Source organism: Lepidochelys kempii, chromosome 2 (genome assembly GCF_965140285.1).
Source record: "Lepidochelys kempii isolate rLepKem1 chromosome 2, rLepKem1.hap1, whole genome shotgun sequence".
Lineage (NCBI taxonomy): Eukaryota > Metazoa > Chordata > Testudines > Cheloniidae > Lepidochelys > Lepidochelys kempii.
The window spans coordinates 217,664,967-217,687,551 of record NC_136381.1 but is presented as its reverse complement, the minus strand read 5'-3'; the positions used below and the strand labels follow the sequence as shown (position 1 = coordinate 217,687,551).

The following is a 22,585-nucleotide window of genomic DNA, read 5'->3' as shown; positions in this document are numbered from 1 at the left end:
GTACTCCACCTCCCTGAGGCCATGTCTACATTTACCAGGGATCAACGCTGCTGTGATGGATGCAGTGGGGGTCGATTTAGTGAGTCTAGTGAAGACCTGCTAAATCGACCACTGAGCGCTCTCTGTGTTGACTCCAGTACTCCACTGGAACGAGAGGAGTAAGGTAAGTCGACAGGAGCTGCTCTCCCATTGACGCAGCACAGTGTAGACACCATAGTAAGTCAACCAAAGCTACGTCGACTTCAGCTACGTTATTCACATAGCTGGAGTAGCGTAACTTAGGTCGATTTACCCTAGTAGTGTAAACAAGGCCTGAGAGGCAGAAGCTATGTCGAGAGGTGACTGTCTCCCATTGACATAGCGCAGTATAGACACTGCTGTAAATCTCAACCTAAGTTACGGCAACTTCAGTTACGTAACTTACATAACTGAACTAGCATAACTTAGATCAACTTACAGCGTTAGTGTAGACCAGACCTAAGTCTCCGTTTTAGGCATCGCTGTGATCCACAGAACTTCACTAAGCTGCAGCCCTCCTCCTTCATTTTTGGCAGGCTTCCCCATCCCAGCAGGGTTCTGTTCTACCCCCACACCATGCATCCCTGCAACTCTGGCTTGGCTCAGTTCTCTTCTGATTGAGCTCAGAGCAGGGTTTTATCATGCTCAGAATGTAGCCACCTGACTGGTCCCAGCCTCACTCCAATTCTTAGCTTGCTTCTGCTAGTCCATCCTGAACATCCATTCTTGAAGGGGCCATGCCTTGGAACAGGGTTGGCCGGCCCCAGACCCTAATGCCTTTAAAAGGAACAGATCATCTTGTTACAATAATTATTAAAAACTAGTAAAGCTTGTGCTGTCGCATAAGGTGTCATTCATGAGGTCATGTGTAAAAAAAGCTGAAAATGGCTGAGAATTTAAAAATCGAACAGTGACAACAAAATTGGAATCCCAGTGATTATTGAATCTAGTGATATTCTAAACAAAAAGAACCCTCAATCATGCTTGCAGCTGTTTCCATAACTTCACAGACTCAGATATTTTAGGCTACAGAGTGATCATAGAATATCAGGGTTGGAAGGGACCCCTGAAGGTCATCTAGTCCAACCCCCAAAGTGATGTTTGGGGTTATTGTACAGGCTAGTTGTGTGGATGGTTGTGTTGATTTGTTTTGGGGGCAGGGACTGTGCTGGGAGATTTGTGTTGATTTATGCAGATGGCAGTTGGGCACATAGATGTGGCAGATGGGCCAAGTAATCCACCATATATAGAGTCTCTCTCATACAACCAATGAAACTGTTAATGCAAGTTAGCTGCAAATTAAGGGTAGCAATTGGTTAAGTTACCTCTGATATCACAATGGTCTAGGACTCTTCACATGACATAGATATATGGCACATTGTAGCTGCAAAGTTATAATCTGTAAAGTAAAAATGACTGAGAATTTTAAAATTGCATGGTTACTGACAGCAAAACCCAGTGATGACTGAACCTGGTGATATTCTGAACAAAAAAGCTCTCTCAATCAGGTTTGTAGCTGCTTCCATCGCTTTACAATCTGACTCAGCCATTTTAGGCTTCAGAGTGACACACAGAATGACATTCCTGGAATCTTATTGTATAGATTAATATAAAATACACTAAATAATATTTCTGTGGACTTTCTTAGAAATAAAACACTATTTCTTTTTGTCTGCTGATATTTAAGTTGCTTCTTTCTCAACAGATGCAGAAAATTTAAATATACTTCTTCAGGATGCTGGATACCCCTGATGATACTAATATAGAAGTACAGAGATAATGTATTTGAAAAAGACATTTTAGAAATGCAGGGCCGGGGTGAGGGAATGTTAGCTTTGTTAACAGAAGAGTGGCAATATTGGTAGGAGAAGAAACGTGATTTTGTAGTTTCTATTAAAGAATACAAACAATCGGTGAAATTCTAGCCCCTTTCAAGTCTATGGGAGTTTTACCATTGATTTTGGTGGGGTCAGGATTTCACCCTCCACCCAAGAAAAGACATAATAAGTAACAGCTGAAGCACTGTATATACCACAAGTTTCAATTGACATGAATTTTGGCATTTTCACTTCACATTATTTGATGGTGCCCTAATTTTAGACCCTATCTATATAGGGTTGTTTTGCACCAGTGATATAACACCCTCCCCCCCCTCCCCCCGTGTACTTGTGCTGCACTGATGTAAGATGGAGCTTGCATCAAAAAGACTTACTTTAGTAAGCTATATTGATGTAGGTACATTGGTGCAAATTTCCCTAGGCTAGACAAGCCCTTAGTTTGAATTTCAGGTTCATCTGAACTGCAAAACTCAAAGTTAAGTGAGCTTTGTCAATCAATGATGCAACAGAAATGGTTTCTGAACAAAACTCGTTAAGTTTTCTCAATTGTATAGCAAAACTCTTGTCGGAAATTTACCACATCTCATCTTTCTGCTGTTTCTGAATCCTGGAGATCGTATAAAGATTCAGTGACTTTCAGTCACTGTTCATTTGGCTTCAGGTTTCATTATAATCGCTCCTCACAGTTTTATTGTGTCCCTAGCTGCATACAAACATTTATCTATCATCGTTAACAAAAGGATAGAGTCCTATCATGTAAACAGGATCTCATTACTTGCTAACTTGGTATCAGCTATATTGAACTATCCTGTACCAACACCTTTATTAATTGCAGTAATTATGCCTGATAGTGTGTTATGTTGTCTCTTCCCCGGATACCAACCAGTAATAAGTCTTCTGGTGGCATTTCCCTCAGGTCCTTGGTTATATCTTGCTGTTCTCCGCCTGTTAAAATGTTTTCTCACCCACTATTCAGCAGATGGTAGCTGCCAGCAAAATAGCATAATCAGCGTACAAATAAATATTTGATGCCAAATATTAACTTGGGAGATCATTACCAAAAATTGCAAATAGGAATGGGAACCAGCTAGTCACAGGATGTTCTGCTGAACCAACTAATAACAAAAATGAATACACATCATGAAGAGGATTTAAACAGTTATACCCAGTTGTTTCCCGGTCAGAGCCAGTTTATTCAATAAATTATTATGATAAAAAATGTTACAGGAACACCATGAATGCTTCAAAAATTGAATGTTCATCTGAAAAATGTGTACCTACTCTTTCTACAGGTAACCCTTAATATTATTTTAACTACACGATTAGGAAAACCACCAAATATTTTCTCTTTTGTTGCAGCCTGTTTACTTTGTGCATTTCATGGCACTCACTGAAACTGCCGATATGCAGTGTTGTTGACAGTCAGTTGCTTTTCCTGTCTCATGCATTCCCATGATGACATCGCCCTCCTACGCTGCTTTATGACTAGTATTGTGTATCATTCGTACTGTCAACAGAGGCTGCAGCCAGGGATGGTTCCCGTTGTGCTAGGCATCGTAGTCACACTATGCTCATGTGCATGCTCTTCCCCATGCCTTGCAGGAGGGGGATTACCAGTAGCAGAGCAAAACAAAAAACTAGAGTTGAACAGGCAGCAGCAAGCATATGCACAGAGAAGAGGCCCTTAATTTCAGGTGAAGTTACACAGGAATCAATCTAGCACTTGAAGCAGGCAAGAAAGAGCATTTTAAAAAAAATCCACTTATTTACAGGCTGCACATAGGGGAATAGGGATTGTAGCAGATTCAGGTAGATTGTGACATGGTGCCCAGACTGAATAATGACAGAAAGGGGAAGTTGTGTGAGCCGGGAGCTTTGAGCTTCCCACTTCCCCCTTATAGAGTCATATACTGGAGCCAGGCTTCCCCACTTCCCCCTTATGGAGTCAAGCTTCTGCCTGGCATAAAGCACTTCTCCTTTTATTCACCTTAAATAACAACTCGCCCACTTCACTGGGGGCAATTTCCCTGGAGCATGATAACTTGAATGGACACATATAGGACACTAAACCAGAGAACTGAAACTCATTTCTCATTTTATTGGTGACCAAGGCTTAAATGTGGAATGAGTTATTTAGAAGTCAAATACTTGTTCCTCAGGTACCACTCAGGTACCCTTTCTTTCATTTAGTTATTTACTTCTATTTATATGCTTTCATCCTGGCTTCCAGGCACATATGCCAACAATTAAAAATAAAGGAGGGAGCTGCTCCTCACTCCCCCTGCCCCCATGACAACTATCCTCAGTAAAATCAAGCCCAGACAATAACACGTCCCTCCCCACACACAGCCTTAGTATACTCTTCCTTCTCCCAAAACCAGGATAAAGAAATGAGACCTCAAAACATTCACACAAGATCAGCAAATTTGTGAGGCTGGGGGAAGAAGATTAGCTTCCAAATTTGAGCGTGTCTCACAGAGAACACCTTACTGCAGTTCTCTTTTTTTATAATAGAGGGGCTTCTGCTCAAGCATATACCCTGATCTCAGCTGTGGTGTATCGCTAAGGTTAAGATTCTGTCACGGGTATATTTAGTAAAAGTCAAGGATAGGTCGTGGGCAATAGATAAAAATTCATGGAAGCCCACAATCTGTCCTGGACTTTTACTAAAAATACCTTGGGGGAAGGGAGAAAAAGAGTACGGCTGGGGGCTTGCAGCTGCTCCAGCAGCAGTGGCTGACCACTTTTGTCCCAGCCCCAGGGAGGCTGTCCCAGCCTCAACTGCTGCTTCCGCGCTGGGGCCACTGTTCTGGCAGTCTTGGGGCTGACAACTGCTCCAGCCCTACCCCAGAAGGAGTCACAGAGGTTCTGTAAAGTCACGGAACCTGTGACCTCCGTGACAGAATTGTATCCTTATATATCATCCAGGAAGAGTGGCTAGTAAAATACCATAAATATCCTTAAAAGGGTTGCTTCAGGATATTATGTTTACAGCTGGTTGCCTTACCATTGGCAGGAGCTCTTTCTTGGAAAGAAAATGTCACACATTTCTGGCTAGTATATAAACACCCTTCTGTCTCCAGAAGTGCATTCTGAAATAAAAAAGGCTCCCTTGACAGCTCGGGGCACGGCCCAGAAGAAGCTTCCTCAAAATGTTTTTGATTCACTACAGGAGATACCTCTGAACTATTTTTTATCACAGGCATGAGATCGTAACTTTAATTTCCGTTGTTACTCAGGAAAGACTGTGGTGAGTGATTCAAAAGAATACACAGGCACTATAAAATACAGATGACTGAGAACAGTCTCATCTGAATGAATTAACAGGAACAGCAGCTGGACCATGGATACCTACAGCAGAAGACAAAAAGAAGGGATCACTAGAGGGTTAGAGTAACGGTTTTAGATGGAAGGATATCACTGAGCTAGACCTGTTATCTTGCAGGAATTGGATGAGTATGGGAAATAGATGAAAAGGGAGATAGATAGGGCCATTTTACAGGCTTTTGTGGAATTCTGAGATTGGACCATCCCTAGTTTCAAGCCATTGTCATGATTTTGCTTTTAAGATTCTGACCTTGCGTTTTCTATCTCTGTGTGTAGCTGGTAACCTACTGGATTTAATCCTGTTTTCAAAGGTTCAGGATATCTTCTTACTGACATGCTGCTCATAGACAGAATGTTTCCCCTGAGTTTGAGCTATAAATTCAAGTGGAGTTTTTGCAACATTGTTCATTATGAGGAATATGCTACTTAACCACTTAACTGCTGTTAGGGCATGAAAGTGACATGGTATGTTTGCGGCAGAATGTCCAATAAAATCAAAGGTATGTCATGAGATGCCAGGAGTGATTCAGTCCTTGCCAAGTGAAAGTATCATATGAATAGCTTGTGATCAGATTTCACATGATGCTAATGAAAAATACACATGCACTACATTAAAAATGAGGCCCAAAACGTGGTAATAAAAATGGCTTAAGATGGTGGAGTGGATCAGTTTATTCAGCAATGGAAAAAGGAATCCAGCCTTTTAGTCAGGATGTTTTACATTCCAAGGTGAGGTTTTAAGGTGCCTTAGCCACAAGAAAAAAATTTATGTACTGAGAAACACACATAGAAAGACTCCCATTTTAGCCCTATAACAAGCCCCTTCTAACTAATGGCAACCCCCCTAGTCATGTGGGTAGAACCCTCCAAGGCCTAATGGGTGATCTCTACTATTCCTTCAGACCAGAATTAAAAAAAATAAATAAAACAAAAACCCTGAAGTCGCATAGGAAGGTGAGGGTGAGTTCCTTACTTATGAAGTCCCTTGTGCAGGGAAACACAGGCAGAAGTAATCTGCTACTAATAGTAAATTGCTTACTCTCCCACCCTCTCCAAACTCTGTGGTGCTGCTAAGGCATTGGGTGGGGGGGCAGTGGAGCCCAGGCTCCACCCATTCCTCACAACTCTGTCCTCCCGCACTAGAAGATGTGTGGGGGAGAAAAGTGTACCTGCTGCATCCTCTGTGCCTCCATTCAAGATGCAGGGAATCAGGAGGAGGAGGGGATTTAATCTTTCTTATGCTCCTGTAAGGCCAGGGCACAATCTGGCCCTAAACAGTTTTCAGCGTTTTGAAGTAGAACAAACCTTGTGCCTTAGCAGTTGTCTTTTTTCAACTGTTTTGATACTTAGGATGTCTCTAATGTATTATGCATTTTATTGTTCTGTGGAGCAGATTTTTGGTACCAGTTCTGTGTCTTTCACAGTCATTTATGGAGAGCTGCATATGCTCAAGAGATTTATATAATGTGATCTCCATTCTTCAGTCCATACTGAGAACTTCAGTCCACACTTAACTTATCTGAGTCCATTACCTACCTTCCTTCTTTTTCCATAAGTGCATTTAACCTCTCTCTCTCAAGGAGAAAATTCCTCAGTTCAGTCAATAGGATCATTGAATTTGCATCATTCTTCATTGTTAGCCTCATACTGCTGGTAGTTGATAAAAGGTGAAATAAATGGTAGCAGTCAGACCTAAATAAATACAAAGCAAATTTAAGCTGGCAGCCACATGCACATTGAATTGACATATATTGATTTTCAATTGCCACTAGGCTCCAAAATCATGTCCCAAGCTGCAGCCTGGCAGCTAAGTATCATCTTTACATAGGTAACACAGGCAACTTTGATGGCTGGAACTCTTTAACAAGAGAGAACAAACACAGATGGGGCACTAAGGTGGAAGGGACATTCACAGGTGCAAACTCTGACCCCATATAAGGCACTCTAACCCAGCGTCCCTTGAGGCTTCTAGAGCAGTTAAACTGGTCCTAGCATCAGACAACACTAGGGTATTATAGAAACATTTTGCATGTATATATGTAGAGTAAGTGGCACAGCCAAGGCGTGGTGAGAGGGAAATTCAGAATTTACATAAAGAAAAATCCATAAGAGTCTTCCATTTGAAAAGCTTACACAAAAGCTTGGAGCCCTAAGAGATGACCTGGCATATAGCATCACCAGCACAGACTTAAAACTTTTTAAATTAAGTTTTGGGTTGCCACCTGAATTGTTTGCAGCCTGCTTAGCCATCCTTCTCTCTTTTTTAATGCAAATGCATTTTTAATTTAAAGGAAAAAGTCATAAGATAGGCTACATATTATAAATCTTAGTGAAATAAGATTAAGGGGAATCCAGGTCAAGTGCAAAATGAAAAAAGTAGTAAAATACATATGTAGTTGACTGTGTCAAATTCCCCACCAGCCACTGCAGAGATTAGGTACTTCTTATCTCAGGTTATGATATAGATATGAGGTGCTACAGAGAGGCACTTTAACAAGGTCTTACAGATTCTGGAATCAGACCCTATTACTGCCACAGTTCCCCCTTCTTGGGGTTCTCCAAACCGCATCCCGGCTGTTATAAATCAATAACACCCCTTCTTGGGATCTGCTTTATTAAAAATATCACAATTAAAATATCAACTTACATCAAAACTAGCCTTTCCACAACTCTACAGTTTCTTCAGCCCCTTGCTGGGCTCAAAGTTATTTTGCAAAACAGACAAACAAAAAGCCTCTTTTTCCTAACAGAGCTGTTTGTTTGCCTTTGATCCACAGACCAGTGATCTATAGGCTCTCTCACCTGATCCCTAGCCTGAAACACATCACCTGGGAGACAGCTAATTAATCAAAGGCAGAGCTAAACCCAGCTCCCTTAAAAGGACATCTCATCCTGTGGTAGGCACAATTATTTCAGTAGATGAAAACCTCTTCAACAAATGGTTGACAAATTCCCTAATTAATGGGGGATGAAATATTCTCTTCCATATATTAAAAACCCTTCTTCCAGCTCACCAATCTGATTGCCATTAAGATGTACACCTTTAGTGACATTTACCACAGTGGTATATGAGGTTCAGTATTTGCCTCCTGTTCTAAATCTCAGATACCACTATACAGTTATTAGTAGAACATGATGACATTTTAACTAAGATCACTGTAGCATCTCTTGTTTTGCTTGGATAAACATTCAACCAATTCACTCTCATCCAAGTCTCAATTTGGCAAAACACCAGAAATGCAAAGATGCACCATCTGGGTCTGCTGAAAACAAAAAAACAGAGTTGCATGTCATCTACACAATGGTAGCACTGCAGTCCTAACCATTTCACTATCTACCCCCATGGCCTCACATGCACATTGAAAAGGAGTGACAGAACAGAACCTTGTGGCACACCACATGACAGCATTCTGGGGCCAAATGAATAGCTATAAATGCTACCTTCTGGGATCTTTCAGAGACAAAAGACATCACTCCTTCAGCTAACTTAAACACTGCAAACCTGGTCTAAATATGACTGACCCTGTTTGGCTACATGAGGACTTAAAGCAAGAGTGTGGCCAATGTAGTAACTCAGGATACTAATCTTCTATTCCAAAGGTCATGGTAAATTCAACCCTTGTTTCAAGTACCGTTTTAAAAAGGAGATTAGGAAACAAATCCTAGGAAGCAAACATTGTAAGTAGGACAATTGCTTCTTTTCCCCATTGCAGTATCTGACTTCTTTTCTTTCTTATGTGTAATTTGACATCCACAGAAAATTGCAAATGAGTAAATGTGTCTTCTTCTTCACCTTATCAGTTGGGGTTGGTCACTCTTGTTCTTCATCTCAAGTGCATCTTCCAACCCTCTTCATGTCCTCCTTTGGTATTTTTACACTGCAATTAAAAATCCGTGGCTGGCTCGTTCCAGCTGACTCAGGCTAAGAGGCTTGGGCTAAGGGACTGTTTAATTGTGATGTAGAAGTTCAGGCTTGGGCTGGGTCCTGGAAGGTGGGCCCAAACATCTACATCACAATTAAACATCCCATTACCTCAAGTCCAACAAGCCTGAGTCAGCTGGCACAGACCAGCTGTGGCAGTGTCTAACTGCAGCGTAGACATACCCCTTCAGGGTCTCAAATTACCTTTTTCTAGGTCTTCTTTGTAGTCTTTGTCCCATGACTACTAGCTCTTGTACTTCCTGGATAACATATCCCACATCTAATCATTGCACATGACCCAGTGTGCAATTGGGTCACATTGTTGATACTTTTTCATCTTTGTTGATACTTTCTCATCTTTTCCATGATGGGGGCTACCTGCATCATAGTTCCTACTGTTCCATTGCGTAGCCCAATGCTATTCAAAGTGGTGGACCGAGCCATCGGCTGTCAGACTGCGTGCACATTGGAAAAAAAAAATTGCCGGTCCCCCACATCAGATAGCTTGAGAAGCACTGGCATAGCTTATCGCATCTTACCCAGCATCCTCCTGAGCATTCCATTTTGGCAGTGTGAAATAGTTGTTCTTCTCTCTTCCTCATTGACCAGCATTCCAATCCATATGTCATCGCAGGCCCAATCATGATCTTATACACTTTGCTCTTTAGTTTATTTGGCATATTCTTATCATGGAGAATTCCTATTAACTCCCTCTATTTACTCCAAGCGTTCTGCATGCGACTCCTAACATTGCATCCACATTCCCATCATGGCTCAATGCTGAACCAAGGTATTTAAACTGTTGCACAGATGTAAATTCCATACCATCTAGTTTTATTGACTTCTCTTTGTTCATCACTGTGAAGCATCACATGTATTCCATCTTTTGTTCGCTAATTCGTAAGCCATTTTTTTCAAATGCAGCCCTCCATAGTTTGAGGTCCCTTTCCAGTTCACATTTATCTTCATGGCACAACATAATGTCAATGAAAAGCATGCTCCATGGAGTGTCTCCCCATATACACTGTGTTGAGGTGTCCATTACAATCACAAATTGGAATGGGCTTAAGTCAGATCTTTCAGGTAGGCCTAACCTCACAGTGAATGACTCACTGCAGCCACAGCTGTTTCTATTGTTGTGCTACCATCGTACCTCTCCATGATAGTCTGACCATATGTCTCTGGCAGGTTGCGCGACTGCAAGCACTACCATAACAATTCTCTAGGAACTTTGTCATAAGCCTTCTCTAAATCCACAAACACTAAGTGCAGTTCCTAGCATTTCTCCCTATACTTTTTCTGAGATATTCGGGTGGCAAACACTGTATCCATTGTTGACCTTCCTAGCATAAACTCTAATTGGTTGTCACTTAGTTAATGCTCCTCTCCTCCCAAAGTTGTTTCTCAATAATTATTTACAGCCATTTCATTATGTGACTCATTAACTTAATGGATCAGTAATTACTACATTCTTGCACATCTCTTTTATGATTGAAACTAGGGTCCAATGTGCTCCTCCTCGACTCATCAGGCTGCTCCATTCCCCATTACTACTGAGCCTTGATAAATTATAATCCTTCCCGATGTTCATGGATTTTGACCACTTCCATTTTGTCTCTTGTACACAGGCTGCATGCACTCTCCTACTTTTCAACGCCTCAGCAACTTATACAAATTTCCCAGTCATTGTTCCCAAGTTCAGGGAAATCAAACATAGTTCTTGGGCTTGCTTCTTTAGCCACATGCACCCAGAATACAGTAGCCTTTTCCCAATTTCCACAAGTGTCAGGCAAAGGGGTCACACATTGCTTCTGTGGGATGCCATAGCATTGTATGGTTATGCTGCCTGAAGACAAAGACCCATACAGTATGTGTCAATGGCATAACTTTTACAAACCAGCTGGCTGGTCCTGACATTCTTGATCTGAAATCAGAGTCCCTTCTAGGTGGACTGCTCACCATGGCTAAAAAGGCCCATTTGCCCAGAGCAATCTAGTTATAAGGCACCAGACACCTGCCTTTCACACCACCTCTTTCTCTCTGCCACGAGAGGGCAAGTGGTCGGAGTTTAGCTGTCAGAGGTTATATATTATGCTGGCTGCATGAGACATTTTCTAGGGTATGTGTGAGAGCTCGTCCTCATACCCCCCTTGATCATGACAGCTCTTTAGGAGAAGTTAATGTGTAAGAAAAGAAAATAAGTCTGGTTTCTATAATCCTGAGGAGTCAAGGGAAATTGATGCAAAATGTATAAGCAAACATTTTTGAAAGCCTAATCCATTCTGAATCAAAACTCACACAATTTTCCACTTTATTTACTTTAGTATTTTCTCTGTATGACACTATTTACACTCAGGTAATTTTCACATTTTGACGACAGAAGAGCATAGAATCATAGGACTGGAAGGGACTTCGAGAGGTCATCTAGTCCAGTCCCCTGCACTCATGGCAGGACTAAGTATTATATTGTACATTAGCATATTGTACGTCTGAGGGATTACAGCTAACTCCTTCTGTCTGGTCCCATGCTTCTTAACTCTGAGTCATACATCAGCTTTTTGGTGTCAGGTGTCACAAATCAAGTGCCAGGAATGTACATTTTAGGAATAAAAATGAATATAGAGACAGCACCTTTCAGCCTGCTCAAATTAATGACAAAAGCGATGTCATTCCATGAGATCCAGCTGGTGGATCTGAAATAAGCAGAAACTAAATAAACATGCATCTGACACAGTGCATAAACGGGTCTCCTCTGAATGCATCTGTGCTCTAAACAGAGATTTCTGAAGTCGCTACTGCACATCCACATTAATCCCAGTCATTCTCCAGAAAGGAAATTTGCCTAGCCCTTAAGGGGTGTTTTTAATTCATCAGATCTATTTTTTAAAAATGTGTTAAAAATCAAATATGTGTCTTGCAGGAAAGAACCTCTGTCCAATAAGTGGCCAATAGTCTTTGCAGTTGCCAGTAGTTGTGTGTTCACATGTTTTTACACAAAATATTCAAATATAGAGCTTTGCCAATGTTAGGGTTAAAAAGTACACAATAGAAAAAGAGAACATGAGGCTGACTGTGGGCACTCCCTAGAGAATATGTTCTCTAAGACCCCATGAAATCAGATTGGCAGCTTGTGAAAAATATAATTCAGGTCCCATATGTCTCATTCCAAGCTATGAGATAAAATAACCTTGTTCTTCACACCAGCACTCAGAAATGTCCAAATACTCAGCTTTCAGCATAAACATATTTAGAAACACAGGAGAAAATTACTATGCATTATCAAAAAAATATTTATACTCTTAGAAGGTAATCTAACTACTAATCTAATACTGTTTTAAATGTGCTTATCTGTATATTTTATTTACTGAGAGCCTAATTCTTCTTTTGGTTTCATCCAAGCAATCTTGTTGACTTGACTGGGGCTGCATGAGTGTTTTACCTGTGATTTGTATGGTGAGATAAGAAAAAAGGTTAATGAGTTTTATTTTTATATATATATAAAGATGAGCTAACTATATATATATATATATATATATATATATATATATATATATATATATATATATAACATGAGCTAAATTGGAATGCATGCAAATTCCTGTTAGATAGAATTGTCTATGAAACAGCAAAGGTGACCCACTGTTTTAGCCAGTCATTTTGTTTAATTACTGTGGAGACAGAGCTGGGGTGAATGGCATCCTGAAACCTATCTTATAAACTGGTCACACTACTACTCTGGTGTCTGCACTCCTTAAAAATTCCCTTTCCCTTTTGAAAGTTCAGCATTTTTGTGGTACTTTGTATTTCTTCAGTTCACAAAGATGTTTCTGTATTTCTTTGCTTATTTGTCCCTCTGAGCTGCATTATCTTCCTTCCTACTTCCTTTCACACAAAATTGACCAGATTCTGATCTCAATTACATGGGAGTAATTGTATTGACTTTAATGAAGTTATTTCAGATTTACACCAGGATAACTGAGATCAGAATCTTGCTTTGTGTTTCTTCTCTCTAGTTTCTTTTAATTAATTACTTTGGGACAAATTTTGAAGTCTTTGTTGAGTTTTTACTCAGTCCTTATTCGAGTAATTTCCCATTGACTTCAACTGGAGTTGTCACTGAGAAGGAATTGGCATAAATTGTGTAAGAATCTCCAAATTTGGCCCTTTGTTTTCTCTCCAACCCAGCTTCTATTAATTGCCCATATGCTAGCAGGGTGTTTTCTTCTGATTGGAGCACCCACCTCCCAATCATACTGATTTAAGGGGCAAGACTCCCTTGCATTTATTATCTGGTCTCTAAAAGGCCAGAAATTCTTTTTCTGGTAGAGCAGGTAAACCTGATGGGGTATTACACTATGCTCACATATTTTGCTTTTAACATTAATAGACGTCCACACTACAACTATGACTTTATAATCAGTTAGAGGAACAGTCATCCGATGAAGTGAGCTGTAGCTCATGAAAGCTTATGCTCAAATAAATTGGTTAGTCTCTAAGGTGCCACAAGTCCTCCTTTTCTTTTTGCGAATACAGACTAATACGGCTGCTACTCTGAAACCAGTCATCTTAAATAGTTACTTGTGACTTGTAACCTGAAGAAGAGCTCTGTGTAGCTTGAAAACCTTTTTTCTTTCATCAGCAGAAGTTGGCCCACAAAAGATATTACCTCACCCACCTTGTCTCATGTGTAACTAGAGACAGTGTTATGTCTGCACAGTATTTCTTCTGACATTACAACTATGTTTTTGGATCCACACCTACCACCCTCCCTCATTATCTTTAATGAGCACATTCTGAATCATTCTGGCTTGCTCAGAAGCAATTGCCTGTGCCAAGAATGATAGTTATGTTTAAGGCTCCTTTCTCTCCACACCCTTTCCCTCCCATCTAGATAGTAGGTGCAGTTGCTTTGCAGCTTGCTATATTCAGATTTGTGAACAATGGTGTGAATGCTACGTTCAGCAAAGGAAGATGCTGAGAATTTTAAACTGCCTTGCATATTCCATGTGCAATAACTAGAAATGCCCTCCGAAATAGCTTATTCATGGAGGAGAGAGAACCCAGCTGTCAGGCACCCACATCATGAGGGAAGTGCACTGTGGGAGATCATAATTACACAGAATTATGTGAAAACTGGCTGGCACAGAGGCACAGTTAAGTGTGCTCCTACACATAAAATAACTGTATGTAACAGGTTACAGAAACTGACCTGTTGACCAGGCCATACTAAGCAGCCGGAAAGACCACCATATGTTTAAGATTCACTAGTTATTAATTAGTAATTAATTACTAATTGTTATTTAGTTTTTATCTATATACCATATTGACAAAACCCATGTTTTAGCCTGTGTCCCTGACCAGCTAAAGGCATGGTCAGAAGTTGTTGTGTGAATGGGACATCCGTCCTTTGGCTGGAGGACAGTGAACCTGATCCTGCATTTCCTACTTAGGCAAAATTCCAAGTTAAGTCAACAGAGTTTTGCCTAGGAAAAGAAGATAAGATTGGGGCTAGTCTTTGCAGGTCACAAGAATAGTTTAAAAAAAATTCTGTAAAAGATTCTGTTCAGCAGCTGATGCTCTGGTTCTGGTATCCACCATCCAAGAAACTGAGGGATCTGTGGGTGTTAGGAACCTAGATATCTCTCAGAATCTGGACCTGAGTGAAAATCCTGAGGTCAATCTTGAAGCCATTAGCTCACATAGCAACACAAGCCAAAGATCACTGAACGTGATGCATCTTTGATATCAATAATTGCAAGAACTATACATTGCGTAGTTCACCATGGAACCAATAAGAAGTTAGTTCAATTTTCAAGCCATTAAGCCTGTATTCGTTCAGCCTTTGTTCGCCCAAAATGTGTCCAAAAAATTTAAAAAAACACCTCATGATATTCAAAGCATAAAGTGACTATACTTATTGGTCAGAGATGTTATTGCTGTTCATTGTAATAGATTTCTTCACTGTCCATCAATATGACTAACAATGATGTTGCATACTGTAACAGCGTACAAACTGTCTTTGCGCATTGACAGCACATGAAGTTTTACAGTATGCTAATTGTGAAAAATACCCTCAGAAAAGCTGGTCAGGAAACAGTTTTTTCATGCCATGAAAAGTTGAGATATCAAAAAGTGCTCCGATCCTGAAGTGTGATAAAAGAAAAAATCTCAAAAATTTTCATGAACTGAAAACCTGAAAAGAAAATAAATCAATTTGGGTTCATCAAAATGTTTTGTTTTAGAAAACTTCAATATTTCATTTTGATTTTAACTATTTAAAAATGCTTTAACTGTAATTAGCTTAAATTACCAAACAAAAATCATTTTGAAGTGGAAAACTGGAATTTTTCAAAATGATTAAGTGTTCAAAACTTTAAAAAAAATATTTTTCAGGTCAAAACAATTTTCTTCAGGAGTAGTAACTAATCAGTCTGGCAGACTCCATCCTTAAGCATTCATTTTAAAAATAGATCCCCAGAAATTCATCAATAGACTATATTAGGCCACTGAAAATGTCTTGACATGAAGTAGTAAATATCATGTACATTAATGAGTGTAATACTGAACCCTCCCCATAGCATGAGAGCCAGGGACAACCTGGCTTCATGCCATATGACAGAACTGCTTCAGTGCATTCTGTTCATGCTGGTCCTCCTGATGCTGCATCTTCTGTTAGCTCTTAATTGTCGGTTGTGGGTGCCATTTCACATGCTTCAATAATGGCTCAAAATGGCACTCCCTCTGGATCCGTTGCATTGATGCCAAGATGAAGTAAATCAATTTCAATGAACAAACAGAATAAGTTGTGCAGAAGGATATTAAACACTACAGATTGCTGTTTGGCACCTGAGTCTTAAAAGCAGATGGGAGAATCCTAGAACAAAGACATTAAACATCAAGTTTAAACAAGATTCTTTACACCAGATATACACTAAGATGTTATAATAAAAACATGTGGGAAATCAAAAGTACCGGAGGGTTTTCTTCATATTAGCCAAACAAGATTTTAGGAAAGAAAACAATAGTTGGAGATATTTGACATGCATTGACGTTCTCTTGTGAAATAGCTGTGTTAGGCTGACAAAGTGAGAAAGGGAGACTTTTAAAGCACAGAAGCACAGGTCATAGGCCAGACCTTCCCAAGGTCTTATCTAATTCTTACATCCCCCAAATTATTTTAAATTTTTGTGGGTTTCCTTAGATTGAAGCAAATCCCATTGCATAAATGCCAAAGTTTTCCGCTATCTCCTACCTCTCCCTACAAAACTTTATGGTAAAAACATTAGTTTGATAAAACATGATGAAGGAGGATATGGAAGCAAAAGAGCGCTTACAAGAAGATTAAACATTAAAAATTCCCACATAACCCACTTGTGTATTGGTATCAGTTCCATGAACATTAATAGTACTAGAATCTTACATTTTATATTCCTATTTGGCAGCATATAATTCTGCCTTTGTAACAAAGACTGTGTGTAAACTGGGCAAGGCTGAAATCAATGGGACTACTCAGAGGATTGAGTACTACTATATATAAGCAAGGATGGCAGAATCTGGCCAGCTCTGCAATCAGCTGCTGCTCTTCTGAGGTAAAGGCTCTGATCACAGTTTTTGGACTGCTTCTGAGTAACAGGTGTTATATAAATATATCAGATCACTCATTCAATTAGAAAAGAAATATGCTACTGTTCTGTATCAAGGGTATTTTGCTCATCAGTATTCAACCATATGGTTTTACATATGAAAGATGGACATATGCAAGCATGGAGAAATATGGGCTGTTCATGAAGCACTGATAATATGTATTGCTGCATGAGTCATAGTTCATACACAACATTAAAATTGCATAGTAACTGGGATAAGTTATGTTCTTTCTGCATCCCCCTCCTCATAACACAGAATTTAATCATCTCACTCATGTCAATTAAGTAACTACTGTACTGTGTATAAATAATAAACAAAATAAACTAGAAAGGTATGCATTCATAAGACCAAAGTGCAACAACAATGACAGTTGCTAGTAGGAATGTAGTATATCAAAAAAACATCAGATATGAAATATGTTTATTCTTTACTTATCCAGATAGCTCAATGCACAGACACCAGAATACTGATGAGACTCTCCGTAGAGAACTGTATCCAAGTATTATATTGGTGCATTCCTCATAGATAGCTGCAATTCTGGAATACAGCGAATGCTACATGAGAAGACTTTGAGTGGTTATTTATACTTCTTATTAGGCATACCCCTCAGAAAGGATGGGCCAAGTTAGCATTATGGCATCCTTTTAACAAAATTCCTGTTTAATGCAGACATTGTTGAAATAAGCATTTGGAAATGTGACCACACAACTTTTAAAAAATTGCTGCTGCCCAGAACCATATTACCGAACAAATTATAGGCTACACTGTGAGTTTGTATTGTTGTGCTGCCACTGGAGCAGCCCTGGAGAGAGATTGTGATTCTGGGAGTCACAATGTCCTTCCCAATCTCCTTGATTCACTGGAGTGAGAGGTCTGTAATGCACTGGAATGAGAGGACACAGCATATGCTCCTCCACATGCCAGTGTAACTACTCTTTTTAAGCCATTTAGGGGGGAAGTCAAGACTCAACCCACAACCTGTATGCAGATGGGCACAGCAGCTCTGTGGAGACTGCTATCCCCTGAGTGTGGGTACACTAGCACAAGGGGGCATCTTATTCCCTCTTTACTCCTGACTACAACACAAAGAATGGGTCACAAAATTGTTCCTGAGAGAGAGGAGGATTCCTGAGCCTAAATGTCTACACTGGAATTTTTAGCCCAGCAGCCCAAGACCTGCAAGCCTGAGTCAGCTGACCTGGGCCAGCTGTGGCTGCATTGTGGGTCTTGTAATTGAAGTATAGGTGTACCCCCAGAGTCACTACTCCTTGTAGGACTGCCAATTTTGGTTGGACATATTCCTGGAGTTTCATCATGACTTAATTTTAATTAAAGATTAATCTTTAATTCCTGGAGACTACAGGACAGTCATGTAGGGTTGGCAGCCCTATTCCTCCTCTGTTCCCATTTTGCTCTTGGAAGAGTGTTAGGTCTTGTCTACACTACAGAGTTAAGTCGATTTAATTTATGTCAACAACCATATGCCACTTTAATTACATCAGTTGTGCATGTCCATATAACACTCCTTGTGTCAGCAGAACGTGTCCACAGTCCGTGCTCTTGCATTGACAGAGAGAGCATTGCATCAATGGGTAGCTATCCCACTGTGCAACTCACCCTCTGCCACTGGAAGATCTGGGAATGGATCACAGTGCATCATAGGGGTGTGCTCACTGTCCCATGATGCAGTTCTTTCAATCCCATCATTTCATGGGCTTCTGACTTCCTTTGGCATAACTTTTTAACAGCTCCTTGTAAACTGTGCACCTACCATCTCTGCCTGATAGCATGGTTCCTGAACTGCTGGCCAGTATGGTGATAAGCCTTATGGACACAATGTGGCTGGTCCTGCTGTACTTCATGAGCTGGGAAACAGAAAGTGAATCTGTGGTGCCTGCCCTGCTGTGTGCAATGGAAAGAAACAATTCACGATTGCTGCTGGCATTCATGGAGCAGCTGCATATTGTGGACCATCAGTAGTGGGCTCGGGAAACAAGCACTGAATGGTGGGATCACATCATGATGTACATATGGGATGATGAGCAATGGCTACAGAACTTTTGGATGAGGAAAGTCACCTTCCTGGAACTGTGTGCATAGTTCACCCCTGCCCTGCGGTGCAAGGACATCAGAATGAAAGCTACCCTCACAGTGGAAAAGCGAGTGGCAATCGCTGGGTGGAAGCTGGCAAATCCAGAATGCTACCAGTCAATTGCAAATCAGTTTGGAGTTGAAAATTCCACCACAGGGGTTGCGGTGATGCAAATGTGCAGGGTTATTAATCACCTCCTGCTGCGAACGACTGTGACTCTGGGTAATGAGCAGGAAATAATTGATGGGTTTACAGCAATGGGATTCCCTAACTGTGGCAGGGCAACGGATGACATGCATATCACAATTTTGGGCCCAGACCATCTTGTGACAGAGTACATCAACCGAAAGGGCTACTTCTTCATGGTCTTGCAGGCACTGGTGGATCTCTGGGGCCATTTCACTGACATCAATGCAGGTTGGTCACGGAAAGTTCATGATGCATGCATCTTTAGGAACACTGGACTGTATTGAAAGCTGCATGCTGGGACTTTCTTTACATAGCAGAAGATTCCAGCGGGGGATGTGCAAATGCCCATAGTGATCCTGGGAGACCCAGCCTACCCCTTGTACCCAAGACTCTTGAAGCCTTACACCAGGAGCCTAGACAGAAAAAGGAGCGCTTCAACAACAGGCTCAACAGGTCCTGAATGACCGCTGAATCTGCCATTGGCAGATTAAGAAGTCACTGGTGCCACCTTTTCGGCAGGTTAGACCTCAATGAGGAAAATATTCTGATGGTCATAGCAGCATGCTGTGCGCTGCATAACATTTACGAACCATCCGGGGAAAAAGTTTCCCCAGGGGTGAAGAACTGAGGTGGATCATCTGGCTATTGATTTTGAGCAACCAGATACCAGAGCAATCACAGGGGAACAACAGGTTGGGGGCACTATTAAAATGAGAGGTTTCAGAGTAGCAGCCGTGTTAGTCTGTATCCACAAAAAGAAAAGGAGGACTTGTGGCGCCTTAGAGACTAACAAATTTATTTGAGCATAAGCTTTCGTGAGCTACAGCTGTAGCTCACGAAAGCTCATGCTCAAATAAATGTTAGTCTCTAAGGTGCCACAAGTCCTCCTTATTAAAATTAGAGAGGCTCTGAAGGAGCATTTTGACAACGAGCACCAGTCTTTATGTGATGTATTCGGTCAGGCAATGTTTACTTGCTGCCTTAAATGACCCCGGTAATGCTTGCTTCTTGAGGTTTAATTGTAGTGAGCCAATGTTCCTGCCTATAGTCACTGTATTTGAATTTTAGCAGCAACTACCATGTGCATGACACAAAGACTCATTTTGTTTCAAATATTAGGCTTTACTTAAAAGATTAAAACATATATTTTTGCAAACAGGGGACGTGGCAATGAGGAGCAGTCTCTCGGTTCAGGTTCTCACAGCTGTGTGTAACTCCAGCTTTCATCATAAAACCAGGCCCTAGGGGTGGACTGCAAGGGGTGCTGTGACGGAATGGGAACATGTGAGGAATGTATGGGGGGGAGTTTGGGGAGAGCATGGAACGGCATTCTGTATTGGCTGCAGGGGGAGTCGTGCACAGATGTGCTCAGACTGCACTACAAGGGACTTGAGCACCTATGTCCCTCCAGTCGCTTAATCATCCATTCCTGTCCATCTATCATCTGATCCAGTCCATGTCTCCTTTCCAGGCTATCCAACCTGACTTTTTCGTTAATTGTCTCTCTCCATGCTCTTGTTTCGCTATGTGCTGCATCTATTGACAGGAGCACTTTTCTAAACATAGCCTCCTCCTTACTCCTCCTGGTTCGCTTCCTTTTCTGACAGAGGTGTTCCACCAGTGTGTAGGGCTTGGTCCTCAAGGGCACATCTGCAGAAGCTAAAGAAACAATGAACAGAGACGGTACTGAGAGTGCACTCAAAGCCGTGAATCACAAAAGTCACACACACCTCTTTCTCACTGTCCCTTTGCTAGCACACCACTTGACGAGAGTCCCAAATATGATGAGTTTGGCAGGCAGCGTGGAGGGTCAGGAAGGGGGAATGAGCAAGAAGGGACAAAGGATATGGGTGGTTTGCGAAGAGGATATTCTGAATATTGGTACCCTCTTCCAAAGGCTGGGGTACTCAAACCCAATACCTCACTCCTGCGGGTAACCCAAGATGCCAGGGTGCATCTCCTGCATGTGTGCAGCTTCAGACTAAGTCTGTATGCTGCTCACCTGTATGCTGCTTTGGTCTCTGAAGAAATAATTGCCAGTTGGCATGGCAACGTTTCCTACAGTGGGGACAGAAACAAGGCAGCTCTGCCAAGGAATCTTTGGCAGAGGGTTGCTGAGTACCTACACAAACGTTTCCTAGGGATCTCTATGGAGGATTCCTGGGACATTCTGGTATACATTACCAAACTTTTCCACTGGGCCCTCACTGCGTAGCTGCATAGGCTCTATTAATTTCTATCCCTTATCCCTCCTCTACCTTATAACAAAGAAAATGAGACCTCAGTCTCCTATGACTGTGAAGTATCAAAGCAAAATGCGTGCTTAACAGAGCTTGCCTCTCCTGCTTCATAAGTGCCAGAGTCAGAGTGCTGGGACTGGCTAGACCCTTCTGGAGTCGAAAATAGCCCTTGGCTTGCCACACCACTGGATGACCTTGTCACATGTCCCACATCCTCCTCCAACTCCACTTACTCATCCACCACTTCATCCTCAGGGTTGACTCCACTGGCTGCTGCCTCCAGTCCCCCCGAAGTATCCATGGGGCTCTTGGTGATGGGGTCACCACCCAGGATGGCGTGCAGCTCCTTGTAGAAGTGACATGTCATCGGCACTGCACCAGAGTAACTGTTGCCCTAACTTGCCTTCTGGTATGCCACCTCAGCTCCTTGATCTTAGCACAGCACTGCTGTATGTCCCTTTCATTGCTCTTCTCCTGCATGCCATGACCACTCTGCCAGTAGATATCAAAGTTCCTACAGTTTGAGTGAAGCTGCAACTGCACAGCCTCCTCTCCCCACAGACCCAGCAAATCCAACAGCTTTGGTGTACTCCATGTGGGAGCACATCTGTTGCAGAAAGCAAGCATGGTCAGCTGGAACAGTCCATTCACAGCAAACAGGAAGAGGAAGTTCTACAATTCATGGATCTTTAAATAGGTGGCTGAGTGCAGGGCAGCAGAATTCAAACTGCTGACCAGAAGGGTCATGATGGCCATTGTGGGACACCTCCTGGAGCCCAATTATGGCAACACACGGAAGTGCACTGTCTACCCTGGCATTGTATCACTCTAACTACCTTGCAAAAAGCTCTATGCCGCTCTTTGAGGGGGTTTTATTTTGTGGGCGTAGCAGGGGAATTAAATCGGTGGGAGGAGCACTGTTGAGTGTACTCCAGTGTGTGTTGACAGAAGCTGCATTTTGTTGACAAAACTGTGTAGTATAGACAAGGCCTAAGTTATTTCCTCTGTTTTTGGGAGGCAGCTTACTCTTTCCCTTGTGCATGGTCAGCTCTGCTGACTGGTGCGGGGGTCTCTCTCTCACACACATCTCTGCTCTGCTCCCTCCCCACTTGCCCAAGGTAGGTACAATGGGAAAGTCGCCACTGAAACTGTTAAGGGGGTGATGTGGAGAAGGAAAGGAAGCCCTTCCCCCACATCAATATTCCTGTGCTAGAGACAGGAACCATCTAGCCAGCAGTATTGCCCATCGACAAAACAATCTTTCGCAAGACTCCAGGAGGCTGGGGCGTTAAGAAACAAAATCACTGAACGTTAC

The 22,585-nt window shown here is 41.6% G+C and overlaps 1 long non-coding RNA gene across 1 annotated transcript; it reads right to left on the bottom strand.

Annotated features, from left to right (window-relative positions):
* Positions 1-20,131: 20,131 nt before the first annotated feature.
* LOC140907581 (uncharacterized) lies at positions 20,132-22,584 on the bottom strand. The gene is made up of 2 exons (XR_012157546.1): positions 21,504-22,584; positions 20,132-20,689 (listed from the first exon to the last, which is right to left on the bottom strand). It is a non-coding gene; the product is annotated as an uncharacterized LOC140907581 (long non-coding RNA).
* Between the last annotated feature and the right edge of the window lies 1 nt (position 22,585).